This window comes from Corvus moneduloides, chromosome 11 (genome assembly GCF_009650955.1).
Source record: "Corvus moneduloides isolate bCorMon1 chromosome 11, bCorMon1.pri, whole genome shotgun sequence".
Classification (NCBI taxonomy): Eukaryota; Metazoa; Chordata; class Aves; order Passeriformes; family Corvidae; genus Corvus; species Corvus moneduloides.
The window spans coordinates 16,083,843-16,104,106 of record NC_045486.1 but is presented as its reverse complement, the minus strand read 5'-3'; the positions used below and the strand labels follow the sequence as shown (position 1 = coordinate 16,104,106).

General features: G+C 50.3%; 1 long non-coding RNA gene across 1 annotated transcript in view; it reads right to left on the bottom strand.

The window, feature by feature from the left end:
* Window positions 1-20,264, bottom strand: part of LOC116449403 — a 165,430-nt gene that overhangs the window by 7,893 nt on the left and 137,273 nt on the right. The window contains exons 4-5 of the long non-coding RNA XR_004242367.1: window positions 3,975-4,178; window positions 91-328 (exon numbers count right to left, since the gene is read on the bottom strand). This is a non-coding gene — a long non-coding RNA (uncharacterized LOC116449403). The remainder of the gene's footprint in view (window positions 1-90; window positions 329-3,974; window positions 4,179-20,264) is intronic.

Genomic DNA, 20,264 nt, shown 5'->3' with positions numbered 1-20,264 from the left:
TCCCCTCAGAAATGAGGACTAAGAGCCAGGGCATGCAGAGAAAATAGCCATGCCACAGATGCTCAATTAATTAACTCAATTAATTTTTACCAGGGCCTCTTAGGTCATTCATTGTAGTCGTCTGTGCCGGGAGAGCCGGGCGCCGTTGCCTGCTGCAGCCTTGTCTGAGGCAGTAACGTGGCTCTGGAGATGTGTTCCTCTCCACTCACCATATAACTTGCTTCTGCCACCAATCCACATAATTTCCCCTTATTATTGAAGTGGTAAAATCAACCTCAGGAGCTCAGAGTCCAGGAACAGGCATTCACAGTTTGGAGTCTGCGGCTCTCTTGTGCAGTTCAGTGACATATGAAGGGAAAGAAAAAAAAATCCCATTAATAATTTCAATTCCCTCCTCAATAATTTCCAAACAATCCAAACAAACTTCCCACCCAAACCAGTGCTTTTTAAAAGACTGGTTTAGAAAGCAGGAAGTGCTAGTAAATACACTCCTTCCCTGTCACAGAAGCAATTCCACTTTCAAACACATCTGACATCAGAGACTGGCTTGGATTTTTATGGCTCATGCTATTTTTCCTCCTTCATTCAGCATTCAAAATGGCTGCAAAAAAGGAGTTAAACCAGAGCCCAGTGATGCCAAGGCATTGTTTCCCTCCATCCTTCTGCCCTGTGTTCCAGGGGTCCCGGGAGCAGCCATGGGCAGGGCAGAGGTGGCTGGAATTGTGTCTGGGACTGTTTCCTACATATCCTCATGTGCATCAGTGGGTGTGCCATGTTAGGGAGCAAATGGTGTTTTTGTAGACCTGTAAAATCAGGAGACCAGCTCCCTCACTGACACCAGCAGAGAGCAAAAGGGCTCCCAGGCAATTTTATCAGCTGTGGCTCCAACCCATAGCCTGTTGGAGAAGGGATGCCCCATGGAGAAGGTGGGATCTCATCCTTTGCAGCTGCATACCCGCTTGTGGCTGGGCAGTGCCCTTCCCAGCAAAACCACCACCCAGGGTCTTCAGAGGGTCAATGATCCAACAAATTACAGGGAAGGACAAAAACGGGATTTCACTTTAACTTGGGAACTTTATGGTTTTTTCTTTTTTTTTTTTCTTGTGGACCTATGAAATGGCCTAAGTTTTTCAGGTGTGCTCCACAGCCTGGCAAGAGCCTCTTCCTGTGCTGGGCCATCCTTCACCACCTGGCTACGTGGGGAGGAGAGGGCCGGTGCCGGGGGATGTATCCCGATCCGGGATTTCCTGGATTCCCCTGCACTGAGCGGGGAGCAGCGGCTGCCACGGGAGCCTCATTATGTGGAGGCACAGGCAGGGGACTGGCTTGGTGACAGCAAGTCTGCTCAGTCACAGCTCAAATGGCTTAATAGAAACTGGATCCAACTGGTCCAGCCTTGTGGGTTTTGATTTAAACTGCAGTTATAGGGTGTGATTAGAGGCGGGGGACGCTGTGCCAAGAACTAAGATGTGAAGCAAATAACATATATTAAGAAAAAAGTCCTTTATCCTTCCCCATAACCTGTGTGTGTTTTCCCATCATTAACCCTTTGCCTGCCACTGCCAGATACCCAAGGAAATCCTGGTCTGTCTGAGTACACCTTTGGCACTGCTGCTTAAATCTATAGAGGTCTGTTAGCCTTGCAGAGGAATTTGACCAGTGAAGTACTGACATTTATGGGTTTGCTATTAATAATAACCACAGCAGAGCTTCATAGGGACCAACTGAGTCTTTCCTGCCACTGTGCCTGAGAACCAAGGAAGTTTGTACCCTCCCTGCATCCCTCACACTGCCCAGCCAGGGCTGGAGCAGGGGCTGTGTTTGGCTGCCTTCTTTTTGGGTTACTCCTGTACAGTGTAGAAGGGGGCAGTGCTTTTCTGTCTGGAAACAGTTAAATCAGGTCTTTTTTTTCCTGTCTCCAACTAGTTGCCCAAAACCTCAATAGTTAATTTGGCAAATGGAGGCCTTTGGAGATGTTAACACAGTTCAAACCTTCAGCCCATATGGATAAAATCATAATTCAATAAAATTGCTGGTTCCTTATCTTCGTGTGGCATCATCACGCAGTTAATTTCAAGCTTTCCAGTAAGTTGTAATGTATCTTTTAACCTAAGAGCTCTTTTGCATGACACTGAAATAGGTCCCAGTCTATATACATCTGCTGCCAATACAAATGTATGGTTCAGCAACAGTAAAGAGGATATAAAAGACTCCCACGTTACAAATGTAGGAGGCAGAGGATATTTTAGTATGGCAGTGGTTACACTTTTGGCAGCTTTGCTATAAGAAACTTTGTTTTCAGAGCCTTAAAATATTCCCTGTGCAGTGCAGACTGACATATTTGCTTTCAGCAGAGCTGTCTCAGGGGCCAGGGCTGGTGAACGGAGCTCAAGGATGTGGGGGAACGCGAAGAAGATGGAATTAATATCAACCTATGTTTAAACAGGGTATTTCCTCACAAAATGCAAATATTTACAAATGTCATCAGATCCTGATAGGATTATTTCCATGAATACAGATGGGCACTCAGGAGGTACCTGCAGGCAGTGTGCCCAGCCCTGGGGCTGCTTCAGCAGCTGGGGGCAAGGCAAAGAAGCTTAGTGGGCATGCCAGGAGCCAAAAATATGAGGGCAAAGAGATGTAAGACAACAACCTTATGTAGGAAAAGTCTCTGGAGACCTCCACTGTCTTCCATCTGGTGGAGATCTCAAGTTCCCTGACAAGATGCCACTGCTGGGTGCCTGTCTGAACCTGAGACATAACTACCTGGAAACAGAGGGAGCCCAGCCACAGCTGGCAGGTGGATGTTGGCTTCCATGTGTCTCCCAAGTCATCCTGGAATCTCATGATCCACTGAGGCACCACATTACCCATGGAGAAAATCAGTCCTACCTTAGTGCACTCTGGAATGGTCAGAGAAGCTGTGAAACCTTGATCCAGGCAATTTTTTAAGCAGAAAAGGGGAGCTTGTCTCCCATGGCTGATGGGAAAAGGAGGCAGCAGGGACAGCAGCAGAGCCTCAGTCCTGCCTGCTCTCTGCCCCCTCATGAGGCAAGGCAGAGCTGTCCTCCAGGTCCCCAGATGCTGAGGGCCACATACCATGTCCCGTGGCTCTGGGAACTCAGACCGATAAGGGAGAACACAAGGAGGATTGTTTTGAAACTTCAGGACAGACTTTCAGACCCTTAGAGACTCTACTGAGCCAGAGGCAGAGCAGAGGAACAGCAGGGAGGTGGCTTTCTACTGTGTCCTGACTCCCAAATGACATTTCCTAAGGTCCAGCCTGTGGTAGGAAAGGAGTGAAATCTTTGTGCCCATTCTGATCAGTTTGAACAATCAGTTTCTTTCAGGAGGGATATCTGAGAATTCAGATGAGCCAGGATTGAATAGCAAAGCAAGTGTGAAGCCATGCTCTGCTCAAGAAAATACTGGGAAACGAGCAAATGTTGGCCTGGCCCAGGGTATGAGCTGAGCATCAAACCCTCTGGTAAGCTCTGGAGAGCTCTGGTAAGAGGGTCCAGCAGGACTGCTCTGTGTCAGGTGCAGTCCAGACACCAAGAGATTTCTGAAGTCCAAGCTTAAAAGTGGGGTAAATAACTGAACAATGCCATTTTGAAATGTTCTCTGCACACATACAACTCTAGAAATTCAACCCTGCTCGTTAGCGTTTCTAAGCCAGCAAGAAAAGCACTTCTTACCATCAAACCTCCTTAGAAAAGCTCAGTGCTGCTTGTGCTGAACCTGGATGGGGTCTTGGCACAGAGGATTTGGAGACCATGTGATGGCATTATAGTTTTGTGCTAATCTGTCCTCATGGTGTGCTATTAAAAATAAATAAAAACCATGGCTTCCTAATCCACACGTTACTAACTGTGGGAAAAACACGTTTGTCACTGCCTTAGCAAGGGCTTAAAAGTGTCACACTTTTGTGTTTATTTATTGCACAGTGAATGTATAAACACATTGTTACCAACCTGAGTATCTGCTTTGCAAAACCCACGCAGCTGCTCCTGCAGGACCAAACCCTCACATCTTCAGCAGAAACCCTGTGCCAAGCCCTGCTGCAGCTGGGGGGCTGCACGAGGGATGACCCGACCCCTTTGTGTATGGACAGCTCGGGGGGTTTGGCAGTGCCTCACCAATGAATGTTCTTGCCCGTGGCAAGTTTGCTGGGATTCCTAGGAAGTAAAAGAGAAAGAAATAAGTTGTTTCGATAGCAGATCAAGTATCAAAGGAATGAAAATAACCAGGTACTTTTGCAACCTGCAGGCTGAGCCCTCTGCCATGAATCCAGGTGTTCCTGCCTGGGGTGAAACTCCCCCCAGTTCAAAGAGGCAGCATGACAGCACTGGGGCTCTGATCTCCACAGAGATCAGGACAGGGTCTTGATTGCAGACTTCAGAGAAGCATTTTCATTTTATTTCTCCTCTCCAACCAGCCAGGTGAGGCAGTTCCTAAGGGGAAATCCTGCCCAGACCAAGGAACTTTCCTCCTCTTGTCTTTGCAGTACAGGACGAGGAAATGAATGACCTCCTAGATGAGCACTGAGCCAGACAGTGAGTGTCTTCCACCAGACTGCAAGTCCTCCTGCAGGGACGCTCCTGTGCTCCCCACACACCGAGCAATGGGCTCCCACACCCTTGGAGGGAGGATGCATTGGCCAACATTTTGTCAACCAGTAAATAAAGATGAATTAGTCCGAGGAAAACACCTAACCTGGTGTCTGCTCCACTGAACAAACTTTCCTTTGAATACTGAGAAGATGCCTGGGCTCAGCCTCTGCCACTCCTTCTGTCCCAGCACACAGTGAGGCACCAGCCACCCACTCCTAATTAACTTGATGGGTAACTCAGCAGCACAAATCACCTCAAGTTACCTTGGCCACGGAACACAGCGGATCCTTCCACAATGAAACAGCATGGCAGGAATTATCCCAATCCATAATTGCTCTGAGCAGACAATAAACCAGCTTGTGCTGGTGGAAGTAGCCACTCGGAGGTAATAACCCAGTGAGTAACAATAATGGCAGCAGATACTTGATAAAAAGCAGGGAACAAAAGAGAAAGCTTTCTCTATTATACAGAGAATGGATGTTTTCTGTTTGCTTCCTGCATTTCAGAAATGCACTTGGCTGTTTGGAGAGCGATGGAGCACAGCTCACCCTCACTCCCAGCAAGAGGGGATTGGGGCTCGGGGAGGAAGGGGTTGCTCTTCACTGCTGAGATCATGAATAGGAAAATTGGTTTTCTTCTTTTAATCTTTCTTGGATTTCTACCCAGCCGGTATCCAGGCATTTTCTTTTCTTCAAGAGAAATGTTTGCATATCAGTGGGGGAAAAATACAAACTTTTTCTGGGGTAGTTATAAAAGGGCATTGAGGTACAGATGTGCTTGTTCCCCCCATCTACACCCGATGAGTGCCCAAGACTGGCACTTAGATCTCAACCCAATGGGAAGGTTGAGCTATGCTTATCTGAGGAAAATTCCTAAAACCAGGAGCTTGCCTGTGCCTGGTACAGGTGCCCCCTGCTCCTGCTTCTGCACGTAGCTGTGACCTCTTGTTGCCCAAGTGGCTCACACCGGGGGTCTGGCTGCCTGCCCTGTGTCTGCTGGCCCACAGCTCTGCTGCCCTGGCCCAAGCCTGGAGCTCATGCAGGGGCTATCACCCACCTGCCTCTGAAGAATTGGTCTCTGAGAGCAGGACATGGGGCAGAGAAAAAACAAAGTCACCCCATGTTCCTCAAGTGCCACAAAGGCAGCAACGTGGCAGGAGCAGGTGGGCAGTGACTCAGCCCCGAGGATGTTTGTGCTTGTGGCTCTGGCCCAGCACCAAGTGCTTGGCACCAGTGCTCCAGCAATGCCCGTTCCCTGCTCAGCTCCCTTCTGCTTCCTCAGCCATGCCACCTGCCCCCAAGCCACCCCCTGTCCCCAGGAGGGCTGCCACGGGCATGGATATTGGTGTCACAATGGCTCCCATGGAGAGGACAGGAGCTGGGTGAGATGGAAATCACAACAAAGAGAAATCACCAAGACGTGAAAGATGGAGCAGCACAACCCAGGGGGTATTGTGGGGGGTTTAGAGATCCAAGTGCCAGCTGGGCATGACACATCCCCCGCTCCAGCCACCCCGAGCTGTGCCCTGCAGCATCACTAAGCCTGCAGCCAGCCATCTGCAGCACAGAGCACCGGGGGAAGGCTCTTCAGGCTGCAGGGGCTAAGCACTGCTCATTAAAGTGCCGGGGAAATGTGAATGAAACAGATGAATGGAAGAAGAAATGAATGAAGGAGGGAAGAGGAAGTGAATGAATATTGCATTGACTTGGTGCCTTTCATCGCAGGATGGCAGAGCTGTGCAGCGCAGCTGATGGGCAGGCACCGTGTCGCTGCTCCCTGGAGAACCCCCGGTCAAAACAAATCAGATTATTTCCTGTTGACAGAGCCCTTCAGGGAAAGGCAAACAGGGAGATGTGGCATATGGATTGATATTACTTGGAGCACGAGGTTTTCCCCAAACAAAATCCCTCCAACTTCCCCTTAATCGATGTGACAGATCATTACTTTTTGAGTTGCTCTTGTTCTTGCTATTCCAGACACCGGGTGATTTCCATGGCAACAGCATCCCAGCCATCCCAGGCCTTGTCCTAACCTCTGTCATCTGCTGTCGAGTCACACCAGTGCATAACCTGCAGAGAGGAGCAGCAGGGCCACAAAGGTGCCTTTTGCATTGGGGGGGGGGGGGGAGTTAAAGACCCTGCTTTCCGCCCTCTGCAGCCCAACCCTGTGAGCCCCAGGGAACCTCTTGCAGCCAAGCACAGCACAGGCCTTACAGGCAGCTGTGGGGGAGCATGTGGAAATGAAAAAAATATTTTCTGGAGGTTTTTTTTTTTTTTTTTTTGGGACAAAATCAAATGAACCCACTGATGAGCCTGTTGGAAACTGGGATCCAGGATGGTTTAAATGGGGATGATAGGAAGGAGCTGCAAGATGCTGTTGCTCCCTGCATTAGCAAAGCAGGGTAGGGACCAAACCTGGGTGTTTTGGGGGGGGAAAGAGAATCCAGCTTTACTTCTGCTTTGGAAGAGAAAGTGTGCTCTCTTCTTCTCCACCTTCTGAAGGAAAACCAGTCTGGGATATGATCCTGCAGCAACCTGGTGCGACCACCACGAGCAGCACACCCTGCCCAGAGGAGCATCCAGCCCCACTTGAACGTGGTGCCACTGATCCCCCCTCAATGCCAGTGTGATCCCACTTGGCTGCATGGAACTGGGGTGTTGTCATCCCCCAACATCAGGTAGCTGCTCCCCTGGCAGTTCACAGGTGCTCACACCTGTGACGCTCCCAAGTGTGGCTATGCGAGCGGTTTTGCAAGTGTTTAGCAGAGTATTTGAGGCCGGATGCAAAGCTCAGGGATCATCTGTGGGCTTTGAGTATATTTTTGAGTGGACCTCAAGAGCACAAAGCCTGCTGTGCATGGGGGTCTGGCTGCACAGACACTGCTGTGCTGAGTGAACTGGTGCTGCGAGCCCTGCTCACGCAGGAACCGCCTCTGCTGCTGAAGGAGCTGGAGTGGGTTGTTTGTTTGTGCCTCTTTCACTTGCCCTGCTCCCTTCAGCAAGCAGCTTCCCCTCTGAAAGGCCAGGGAGGATTGAGGGTGGCTGAGTGCTACTGCAGGGACTGGGAATGGGCTGTGGCAGAGCACGCAGAGGCAGTTGGGCATCACACCTCACCTGAGCCAGCAGGTAAAGCACCTTTATCTATCCTTTTACAATCACATCACCTTTGTGATTCAAGGTTTGCCCCAGCACAACAGGGTGTTTTCCTGCCAAAGGTTTGCTGCTCTGCCACTGCATCAGCCCGAATTTCACATAAGCTGTGTCAAACTTCATGGTAACCCTGCAGAGTTATTGCCCTATAACAAACGCAATTGCTGCACTAGACTCAGCTCACCACTTATCCAAATATTAAGCAAGCACCAAATGCAGAGCCATGGGCCTGCTTCCCCATCTTCCCACAAGGAGTCTGGCCGCTGGGCTTGGCAGTTGCAGGACTGGACCCAAACAGGAGGATCCATTTGCAGACTGGGCCAGCAGCTTCTTTGAGCAAGGCTGACTGCTCAAAAACTCACTGTCAGAGTTTTTACAGTTACATTCAATCAACTCTTTGTTTACCTTCCCTTCACAGATGGACAAAAGAGATATTCTGTCCTGACATAGCCTGAGCTAAGTTGCTTTACCCGACTGTTAATGGCCTGGACTTGGAGGCCAAAGGCTCTTAGTTGAATTCTGGACCAGTTCCTTGGCCCTGCATGGGGAAGCATGTGGTTGGCTTTGGAGCATCCGTGCTCACAGCACAGTAATTTCCCCAAGTACTTCAACACAAACTGCTCCCTGGAGGACCCCAGTCAGAGCTGGGACATCTTCGGTGATTGTGGGTCTGGGAAGGGACACAGCTTCAGGAAGGGAAGGGAGCATATTTCTGTAATGCCATCGTCTACCCTTCAGGAACCTCTCATGCTGATGCAGGGCTATGCACTGAACCTAAATATATTCAGATAACTTAATAAAAGCCAAGGGTTTAAAATACATATCATGGCAAAACCTGAATCTATCAATATCCTCTTTATAGTTAAAATAGGGGCAAGATCTGTAACCCCTGGACTTTGTCGGGAGTATGGTGGTACAGCCCTCACTGGGAGCAATGGCTGTAACGTAACACAGGTCAGGGGTTAACTGCTTTGCCAGCCCTGCAAAAGGATGGGTGACGCTGGTGCCGTCCAGCTGGGAGAGCTTTCCAGAACAGCGCCAGCTGCAGGAAGCACTGGGTGATGTTCTGGGACTGCATGGGCAGGAGCAGAGCAGAGCTGCTCCTTTCCAGCTTAACCTCTCCGGAGCACTCAGGCAGAGCCAGGCCAGGCTGTGTGGAGCTGGAGCACTGCTCCCTCCACCCACACAGACACTGTTTGGGAGAGAGGAAGAGGGAAAAAAAAAATCAGAAGACAAATTGAGTCTTACCTCCGTGTTTTCTTCGCCTGCCACCCCCATCACTCCCCTTCAGCCTAATCATTCTCTTCCTCTTCAATCAAGGCCAATTTGCAAGAGGAGCAGCTCCCAGTGCCTGAGTGCAAAAGCCTTTAATTACTGTCATCTGGGAGGCTGTGCCAGGCTCCCCTCCAGCGCCTTTTCATACTTTTCGGAAGACACTGCTCCAGGACTTGACGCCCCCAAGATGCCGTTTGTCAGGCTTTATTTAAAACGAGCATTCCCTGCCTGCTGGGAGGCTGGGGAGAAAGCTCCTGACAATCCATGTGCACTGCTGCTGCATGGACATGGCAATCACAGCTGGGCAGGGGCTGGTTCTGGCTGCCCCATGGGGTACCAGGCTGGCAGCAGCCCCTGCATGTGGCAGTCACCATGCTCAAACCCTGAGAACTGCACTGCTCTGTCCCTTTGCTGCCTCTCCTCCTGTTTCTTGACTGGCAATGTAGACAAGACTGTAAATGGGGTCAGACAGGGACAAGGAAAATTCAGGGAGACCTAGCAATTGTTAAATGAAGTGGCCCCAAAGCATCCTCTCCCACAAGTTCCCAAGCCTGTATCTCTGGGCACACACTCCCAGCTGGAATTCATGCTCCCTCCTGCACAGCATGGGTTTTGCTATCAGCCAGGGGTTTGTGTTTTATCCTGCACAGGGCAACAAGAATGCAGAACCTCCATAAACCAATCTGGCAGACCCAGCAAGCAGAGAGGGGAACCCCCTTGCTCCTGCCTGCCCCACCACTCTGCAGGCAGGACTCGGGGCTGGATGGCCCTTTGGGGTGAGACAGGATGAGTTGCCTAAAACATAAACAGCCCGAGCTGAGACCTGGGACTCCGCCCACAGAGTGACCTTGCAGCTTGGGCTCAGCATACACTGAGATACACAGGAAAGGATGCCAGAAGGTTTCCAGATCTCCAGGACCAGCACTCATAGGACAATACTCTGTGAATTACACCCACCAGAGCTATACTTCTAATATTTCATCTTAGGAGCATCACCTGTGGCAGAGGAAAGCTGCAGATGAGGATTTCTGGAGAGCCTCTGCCAGTGGGTGGCACTGCAAAACCAGCAGTATGGAAGGAGCAGCAATGCAAGGGCCTGGGGGTGGCACAGCAGCGCAGACACTGCACTCACAGAGTGCTGCACATCGGTGGATTGGATATGGGCATCGTGGGGACGCTGCAGCCTGGTGGGAGCAGGGAAACTGCTGGGGGAGAGAGGGACAAGCACAGGGGCAGGCAAGGAGGCATCACTGAGGGGCTCGGGGAGCTGCGGTGGTGTGGGGTCAGCCCAGCGAGTGGGAGTGTGAATCCATCCACATGGGACAGAGCCAATTCATGTCCACATGGATAACCTCCTCAAAGGCAGGAGCAGCTCATCAGCTTCCCCTGCTGTCCTGCTGCAATGTTCTGTCTGCAGCTAAAAGCCATGTAACAGGTCACCCTAAAATGTAAGGTGTCACCCAAAAATGTCAGGTCTCACCCCTGCGAAGCTGACAGGCTCCTGCCCCTGCCCTGTAGCCCCAGTGAAGAACAGGGTGTGGTAGGTGTGTGAGCTTTTGGACCATCCTGCCTTGTAGGCACAGGACCCCTGGGAGCGCCACGGATGCGCATGACCCAGGGGACTGGGAGCCCCGAGGGAAAGTGTGCTGCATCACCCGATCATCTCCTGGCCAAGGGGGAACTAAGGAACCTGAGGCAGCTGGGTAAACCCTGAGAGTGCTAAAACAGGCTCTACACCAGAGACCGGCCTGGTCTGAGGGTCCATATTCAAGATCTAGAGTTCTGCTCCAGTTCCAAAGTGGTCATGCTCCTCACACCCCTCCTGACACAGATTTTACCTCCCATTGCACCCCATCTACACTTGACCTCCTATCTCCAGTGTTTAATTGTTGCCTTGACCAGTTAATTACCAGAAGGTCTCCAGTTAGATTTCATATCCCCATCCAGCTAAAAATGCTCTGACCTGTCCAAGGCAGTAAATGCTCTGTTCTTCTTCCTTTCACTAACAGACAAAAAACAAAGGAGCATCTTCTTCCTCTCCCCCATGATGTCCCGGTAGCAGCTGGGAACCACAAAGCTTTAGAGGAGTGGGCTTAAGTAGCCCCAGTGTGACTCCAGGACCATGAGGCCTCATGCTGGGAGTGGGACACCTTTGAAGAGGAAGTCAGAAGGATGGGCAGGGAGCCACGACAGAAAAGCCAGCTGCCCTGGGCTGTGCAGAGGGGATTTGGCTCTGTACTGTCTGCCTGGCGGGGGCAGCCATCTCTGCTAATGGGTATTTTCTCTGGCAGGAGCAAAGGCTTCATCCAGCAGATTGTGGACTAGCAGGAGACACGAGTGCCACCTCAAGAGGAGGATGCTCCCATTATCAGAGTGTTTAAAATGTGTGGCACCAGGGCTTCCTCCCAGCCTCTTCCTCCTGCAGGGAGCACGCTGACTGGCATGGCGGGGGTGGCTGCAGAATCCCATCTCCTGCCTGCCCACATCCATGCTTACAGAAATGCCTGGGTACAGCCCACTGCAGACTGGGGAAGAGCTTCAATCTGGCCCTTCTGCTGCAAACGGATCTGATTTGCTCCTAGTGCTGAGCACTCTGTAATTACAGTACATCCCACTTAATCGGGATGTGCTTAATTGGGAAATCCACTTACCGGGATGTCACCTAGGGAACCGATTTAGGCTTGATAACACTTAAGAGCAATGCCTGCTGCTTTATAGGGAAGGTAATTCTCCTACAGGGAGATGCCTTCAGGTGGCTGAATCATACTCCTCCTTCCAGCAGCATCCAATGCTCCTGGCTGCTTGTTCCTGCAACAGATTTCAGCTTTCCCCTTAAGTAGGTTACAGGCAGGAAATACACCAACTGCTACTGCCAGCTCACTGCTGTCCTCTGCTCCAGCTGAACAGGCTGCCACTGCCACGTGGGCCAGCCCTCAGCTGTCCCCCTGCCTGGACCCACACACCCAGCACGCCCAACCCCCTTCCCCATTTGAAGACTGCTTTCCTTCCACAGATGGAACAATTTCTGAAGTTGGTAACATGATAAGGCCTGGCCAAGCTCTCTTTGCAGCAGAAGAGGGACCAAGACGACCTGGTCATCACCTGGATCAGGGCAGAGCAAGACATTTGGAGACAAGCAGCATCCCTTACTATTAACCCCAACATTTGTCCTCCCCACACTGCCCTCCAGCAATCAAGCACAGCAAATGTCCAAGTGACGATAAAAAGGGGACCTGGGAACAGTCCTGAGAGTGACAGTTGAGTCAAGCACTTGGAAAGGCAGTTTTCTGTCTGGTTTTCCATGGGATGAGGGTTTATGTGATCACCTTGAGTATCTGTGCATGCATATTCAGATCTTAGAGATACCACCAGTAACTGCTAAACCTCTTGATCGAGAGAAGCAGTCTTTCCAAAAATAACAAATTCCCACAGATTTTGTAGTAGCAAGAACCAGAGGAGACAAAACTTACGAATATCCAACCCTTCACCATCTCCCAGAGCTGGGACAGCATTTTGCAACCCCAAAACTCCATGAGCCATGTTTCCATGTGAGAGGGATGTCAGCTCCTCCAGGATCATTAGTCCTCCAACCTTTTGGTGTCACTTGGCTTATTTCTGCCCTTCTCAGCCAGACTACCTTTCCTTTCCCAGCTGCTCAAAAACACACTGCCCCTCTTCGAAAGGTGAGCCCTTGGATGGAGCTGCCTTTGTTACCAAAACATCTGTCCCATGTGGCAACAACTCCACACAACTTTTGAAGAAGCTCTGCTGATCTTGTTCTCACCAGCCGGGAGGAGCTGGGGTGAGTCAAGGCAAACTCTTTGGATGCATAATTGTGATTGCCTTTCAGACACTTGAAAATGCAATAGCTTGACATCAAATGAAGGATTTTTATGGCTGCACATGTTTTGCGTTTCTCTGAACAAGCCAACTTCCAGATTAGCTACACTGGCTTTTTAAAGTGCTATAAAATATGCAAAGGCACTTGTAAAGTATAGTGATTTCTGTAAAAACAAGAGGTAAGTGCTGAAATGTCTCCTGATTTATCATTTTGCTTCTCCTAACCCACGCTGGGAGAAGGGGTAAATGCAATCCTCTACTCCCTTTTTGGCTTCTTCCAGCCCAGAGACAGATGGAAGATAAAACACCACATACTACAGAACTTGTGCCTTTCAGCCCCTCTGGTAATTGCAGAAGAGAAAACCCTCTAAAATCCCCAGTATCACAACCAACAGCACACACAGCAAACACCTTTCCAAGGTGCAACACCACGTGAATGACAAAGCTCCACTGTCACAGCAGCACCTGGCTGGGCACGATGGGCTGGGCAGCACCTCCCAGCAGATGCTGGACCTGGTGCTGGATGGAGGGTCCAAACGAGCACATCACCCTGATGAACCACAGCAGCAGGGTTGGGCCTCTGCTCTCCTGACAGCAGGGTCACCTCCTTGTCTCCTCTTCTTGTTCCTGCCCCTCTTTTCCTTCACACTGCTATAACCCAGGCAGAAACCCATGAGGCTGTGCAATGGGATTGCACCCCTGTCGCTTGTGTTGGCTTACATATACATGCTGAACCATTACCAAGGACCACATCCTCGACACAGATGTCTCAGGGGCTGGGCTTACTTTTTGCTAAAACTGAGCCATGCAGAGGCTTGGCAAAGGAAAACATCCCAGCAACCACAGCTTCCATTTTCTGAGCCTTGGGTGGGAGAAATAAAGTACCAGCTCAAGCTCCATTTTAGCTTGAGGAGAGCAGCATAATTTATCAGAGCCAAACAGGTTCTTCCTCTCCCCTGCTACAGAGCCAAGCTGCCCCCTTGCTGTGCTGGGGCTGCTTCCCCAGTGCCAGGGCAAGGCTGCCACCGGCCAGGGCTCTGTGGCCACTGCCACTGCTGGCAGTCAGTGCCACAGTCACTAGCAGCCAAGATGAGGGTGAGTGTCCCAGCCTTATCTGGCACAGCTCACTGCAGTCAGGTTCAGACAGAGCCCCTGGAGCAGGGATGAGTCCTTATGAGCTGGAGGTTTTGAAGCGCGTGCCTTTGTGCCAGGCGTGTTCAAACCCATCCATCCCCACCGAGCAGCTGCAGCTCTCTGCTGCCAGCACAAACATGTAAACCCACCTGGGCTGCCTCTCACATCCGTTTTTACACATAACAATGGTTGTACAACAACCTGAGGGTCAGCAGACCTCCAATCTTTAAATTAATGTTGTGCATTTTTATAGGAAAGCAGCACTTACCCTTAGCAGAGTTTATGTGACATGGATTTCGTGTGCTTTGTTACTGAAAATTAAACACAATTATTTAACAACTGCCAATAGTGGTCTTTGCATCACTGCATCTTTTGCATTACTACATCCTAAAAGCTGTTTAGCATGACCATGGTTAAAATGCAGATTATTTTTAAGGTTTTCAGTGCATTTGCTGTCAGATAAGAAGGGAAAAGTCCAGCGCCCGCAAATGTGAGCTGGCTGGATGGGAACCTTCATGCCACCATCAGAATGGCACCTCAGTTACCCGGATGTCATCAGGTCACTAAGAGAAATGTGAGGGGAGGGGAGAGGATGTGGAAAGGAGAGAGGGTCCTCAAATGGAAAAAAAAACCCACGTAGCAAAGACAGGATCAACTCTCAAATGTTAAGGGATCCTTCACTTGTGTTAGAAGCTCCTGCCAAGTGCTCCCTGCTTAAGCCTCGGGGTGCTGGAAGCCTCTCCTCCTCTCATTTCTTTTCAGGGGTGACACTGAGCCAGCACACAGCAGAGATGTTGGATGAGCAGCACTGGCTCTCCTACTGAAGTCCTGGGACCTGAACATGCACCCTTTTGTTTTTGAAAAGACTGGGGATACAAACCAGTGTTTTCCAGCTAATTGCAGAGAGCTGGAAAGGCAAAACAGAGCAATATTTGCTAACTGCAAATATTTGGAGACCTCAGTCCAAACTGTATTGATTCACAGAGTGTAAACATGGGCAGAGAGAGAGCTTCAGGCACTTCAGCATCTCACGGCTAATTAAAGCTGGGAGAAATTTGTCTCAGCAAGTTGAGAGCCTTGTACTTCTCCAGTGTGACTAAGCCCCCGTGCGATATCTAATTTACCAGGAGGGGTGATGAGCTGCCAGCACCATGTTCCTGCAGGCACGGGGGGCTAATTGAATACAGTTTGATGCTCTGGGGCAATCCCGCTTGCCAGCTTACCTGCACCATCCCAATCTGCCTTGCAAACTGCAAGACAGCTCAATGGGAATTTTAAATGTGAAGGAGTATTCAAAAAATCCTGACAAAATCCAGGGGCCTGACCAGAACGACGAGTTCTTGTGGTTTCTGCGGGGCTGTTTTTCCAGTGAGGCAAATTGGGTTCTCCTCTTGCAACCCAGCAATGCTGAAACGTGCTCCTGACACTCACAGGACCTCAAGGATCTCAACCTCCTCTGAGTGCTGTCCTTAACCATGGAAAGAAAGTCATGGCACCATCTTGCCTTGTATTAGTGATGCAAATCAAGATCAATTTCTCCATAAATAGCTCATTACCAATGATTCTGTCCTTTGTCTCCAGCTCCAGCTGAAAGGAAGGAATCACTCCAGCAGCAACTGCACATCTAACAGCAAAAAGACATTTCTCAGAGGGTACAGCTGACTTATAATAGACGCTGGATTTTGGGAACTGCTCTCTACACCCCCAGAGCTGTCCTTGGGGAAAGGTGGAGGTACTCAGAGGTCCCAATTCCCATTTCATTTCCTATTGTTTCCCTAGGCTGCAAACGCTTTTTTCCTTACCTTTCTAGCCCAACCTGACTCGCAGGCCAGGCTTATCCCAGTTGTCATCTGGGCCCCATTTTGCAGCTATGCCAGTTTTATTATTATTTGCCCAAGAGTCAGTGTGGCACAAGGAGCTCTGCCCTGGGCGAGGGTAAGAAACCATCCACCCTTCACAGTTTTTGGGGGTCCCCATACACTAGCAAGCCTCCAAAGATCCCCTTCCAAGCACCTGGGAATCCCCACCTGTCCCTCTTTCCCTGGCATAACCTGCCCAGGGGGAGGTGACCTTGCTGGCTGGACTGATGCTGTCACCACTCTACTTCGTGGGCTCAGTGGCTCCCCTCCTCAGCCAGCATTAAAACCAGCCAGCCACTGGCTCCACAGCAGAGGCTCCCGGAGGACAGGCTGGAACTGTTCATCTGGAGACAGAGATCATTTTTAAAGGGAAATCCTGCTCACTTCCCAAAATGAGGCAGGCTTTTACCAGCACACAGCCACAGTCAAACGCACTTGTGGCACCAAATGCATCACTAAAAGAAAAGGACTTTGCTCTGTGGAACAGAGCTGTGGTTTTCAAAGCTAACAGGGAGAAAGGGCACTGTAAATACCTGGAGGAAGCGTGGGCACGGCTTATTAATAGACACTTGCTGTGAGACTTTAGGCTGTATGACAAGGCTTTCACTGTCCTCCTGATGTCCTCAGATGCCCTGTTCCTGTACTGAGCTGGGCTCCGTGAGCATGCAGCACATCCTTTAGACCTGCTAACTTAGATGGGGCACAAAAGATGGGTTAATGCAGCTCATACATGGGTTAATGCTTTCATTACTTGAGAATTCACCATCTGTGTTCAGCTGCTGGGGAGAAGCTCCTGTCCCCAGCTCTTGTAAAGGATCCAGCCAAAGATTTTGATGGGCACAGATGAGGGCCTGAGAAAGGCAGGCAAGAATGCCAAGTAGGGTTATTCCCCAAAAACCTGGATTGCAGGGGTTTAACATTTCCTGAACTGCCAGAAGGAGCTAATTTTGTTACCTTTACATTCTGGCTCATTCACTCATTCCCCAAAAGGCTGCACAAAGTATTTGCTCTCTGGTTTCTCTCCTGTGCTGCTGTCAAGACACCTCCTGAGTTTTGAATCCAACACCACTCGTGATATTTAAGGATATTATGAACTGGGTTTATGCATTCCTGCTTAGCAAAGCCTTGTCTAACACAGGGTGCCTATATCCTTTCCCAATGAAAGCCAGAACAGAAAATTAACACCCCCTGTGAGTGATGGAACAGTAACTGGTCCCTACACCACCACAGTACAGGAATCTTGGCAGGGTCACAAAAGTTTTATTTCTTGTTTCCAGATACAGACTTTTCTGTCAAGCAGGGTAACAGACAGATGGACTGTTTTTGGAGAGAACTGGCTATTTGCCCAGGGAGGAAGGGAAAACAGTCCTCAAACAGCTCTCTTGCCACAGGTGATGCTGGGGAGAGCAGGTCCATGGGCAGTTAGGGACTCTTACCTTCACACTCGTGGGCTATTTCGGCATTTATCCTCCCAGCTTGTTGGTTGCTCAGGGCCCAAAGATGCACAGACTCATGTTATTAAATGGCTCTTTCTGTTGACACTTTTATTTTTAGGAAATATCACTGAAACATTCACCACAGCTGCTTAGAGGTAATGAAAAAAGAGGTGAGCTCCAGATTCTGGGTGATGGGGACCTCGAGGCAGGCAGCCAAGCTGGGCTGAGATGTGGCCTGGTTTCCCTGCTGTGTTTACACACAGCCCCGAGCATGATGTGATTGAATCATGGCAGTGTCCTCAGCAGCTTCTGGCCATGCCGACCCCTCCCCAAAAAGTTAAAAGCATCTGTGAGCTGAAGACAGGCTGGGATCAGTGGCAGCCAACTCAAACAGAACCTCACTCAAAGGGAGTGCTGAGCACCCAGGGATGCTGCCTTGCCCAGGATGCAAGGAACCTGAAGGAACATCCATGGACAGCCCCTTCCCTCTGAATCTCTGGGCTGGGAGACAGAAGGCAATATGTTTCTTCCTCAAGACTGCTTTTGTGGCTTCACACTGAATCCCTCCCCACTTTATGCCAGGCAGGCTGAAGAGAAGAATATCCTGGGAGAGAACAGAAGTTACTCCAAACTGAACAAACACTTTGCAAAGTACATTCCTCTGACACCTGCTCAGCAGTGGGGAAGCTCTGGCAGGATGTGAGTTGGATTGTCACCCTTGTGCCTTTCTGTCCTTCCCTGCTGTGGGGCTGGGCTGCCTCCATCACACCCTGGCACACTCTGGTGCTGCTGGAAGGACTGGTGAATGTGTTCCTTGCTTGATTTCAGTGACGGGGCCTGGTGACCCATGAGAGCTACAACCACCTGCCCTGAGCAAGCCACAGCAGCCCCCTGGCAGAAGCCATAAAGTACCTGGCAGTAATTGAAACCCTCCTGAGCAGCAGCATCAGGGGCAAAGAGGCCCAGCTAACTTCTTGCTGCCTTCTGTCTGTCCCAGATTGGGAGGAGAACTTCGGAAGCAGTGCTGGCATGTCACCCACTGGGTGGTGACTGCAGTGCTGTCACTCTTGGGCTTTGCCCTCACCCTGGGGGCCTCACCTGGGCTATGTGCCCTGCCCACTGTGCCTGGCACAGGCAGCAAGGGGCTGCCCACCATCCCAGGAGCCACCACTCAGGAGGAACCACCGGGTGACAGATGGCTAGAGAGGGAAGGCATGTCTTTTGGAGAGGATTTCACATTTGGGAAGCTTTGGCAAGTTCTAAGTAGCTCCACTTTTGTCCTTTGCGGTAGTCAGTGGAATATTTCAGAAGTATCTGCCAGCAAACCAAGTGTGCCACCAAAACACAAGTGTGGGGGACAAAAACCCTAGAGAATGTTAGGTCAGAGTGATCATATTCCCTCACTGATTTTCATGTCGATGGCATCACAAGCCTAGACACCATCACACACCTGCAGCTGAGCACATGTGCGCACACACACTGATTGATAACTAATGTGTCCTTTTCCCAGGACTTTGCCAATATCAAAACACTCCTATCCCTCTGCAAAATCTTTTCCCAAAGCACTGGCCTGTGAGGGGCTGCTGAGCAGCCTGTCCCCCGAGCAGAGGGTCCTGGCAGGGTGCGATGCCGCAGTGGCCACAATCGCCCCGTTGTGCCAAACGTGGAGCGCCGGGTGCAGAGGGAACACTTGCCCACAAAGACCTGAGCTGTGCTTAATAGAGCTCTTGGAGTGCTCGCCTGCTAAGAGCCTTAACTTCTTACCGCATTTTGCCAGGGTTTAGGCAAAGCAGGGCTCCCAGCAGGGTGCTGGATTGATTTCCTTTCCCATGAAAATAGACTTATGATTTCATATTTGTTCCTTGCCCCCAAATCCCATTTCTTTCCAGGTAGAGGAGAGAGGGATTTGATGGATTATAATTAAGGAGATGTTCTTCTGAACAAGGAGGGGGCAGGAAGGTTAATGCAGGATGTGGCTGAATTGCCTGAGGAAGAGATGTTTTAATGGGAAAGGCCTTGTGAGAGGAGAGCTTTAGGGCTCTTCTTTCCTGTGTAGCAGGTGGGTATTTACAGGCAAGCTCTGGCTGAGTTTATTTTGGCTGTAGGTGGGCACTGGACCTTTTAGACCCCCCCTTCACTCTGCAGTGATGCTCAGCAGCAGTAACTGGAGGAGTGACAGGAGCGGGGGGATTTGTACTGCTTGTGTTAGGAAGCCCCGTTGCAGGGCCATCAGGAAGGAGCTGCTGACAACACCTCAGAGCTCACATATAAAATAAAATATAAGTAACTGCTACTATATAATACAACCCTTCCCAGGCCTCCAGCACCATTCACCCCAGAGCACTGTACAAACAGTAATTAAAACTTCCCAGCCCCCAGCTTTGCCAACGGTGCTGAATTCATTTTCCAGTGTGGGAAATGAAGCCTTTTACGATTAAGAGAGACAACGTAATTTTAACAGCAGGAGAAGTTACTGATGACACATAAGCTGGGGTGTGAGCCTTGCTCCTTCCCTGGCAACAGGAGGCTTTTCAAGGCAAGAGCAAGTGGCTGGTCTCTTCTCCATCGTGTCCATTATGTGCATCTATCACTGCAGTGGGCAGCACAAGACCACCAGCTCCATGCATTCAGTGCCAGTGGCTACAGTCCACCTTGCTTTGCAGAGGTAAGGGCTGAAGGGAAGTGAAGAGCACAGGGGGAATATGGCTGGAGATGCCTGTGACAAACCCAGTTGTCCAGTTAGTCCTCCTGGAGCATCAATCTGCTTTATCAAGCACTATCAGGTTCAGTGTGCCACCCTCCTCACCATGGCTGATTTCCATGAGAAATGTGATACCAGGAACATCCTACAAGAAGGAAAGGAACGCCTGAACATGCAAGAGCTTGGCTTAGTTCAGGGCTTACACCGCAGACCAGAAACACTGACCCTTTGCTTTTGGGTTAACTTAACCTAGTAAC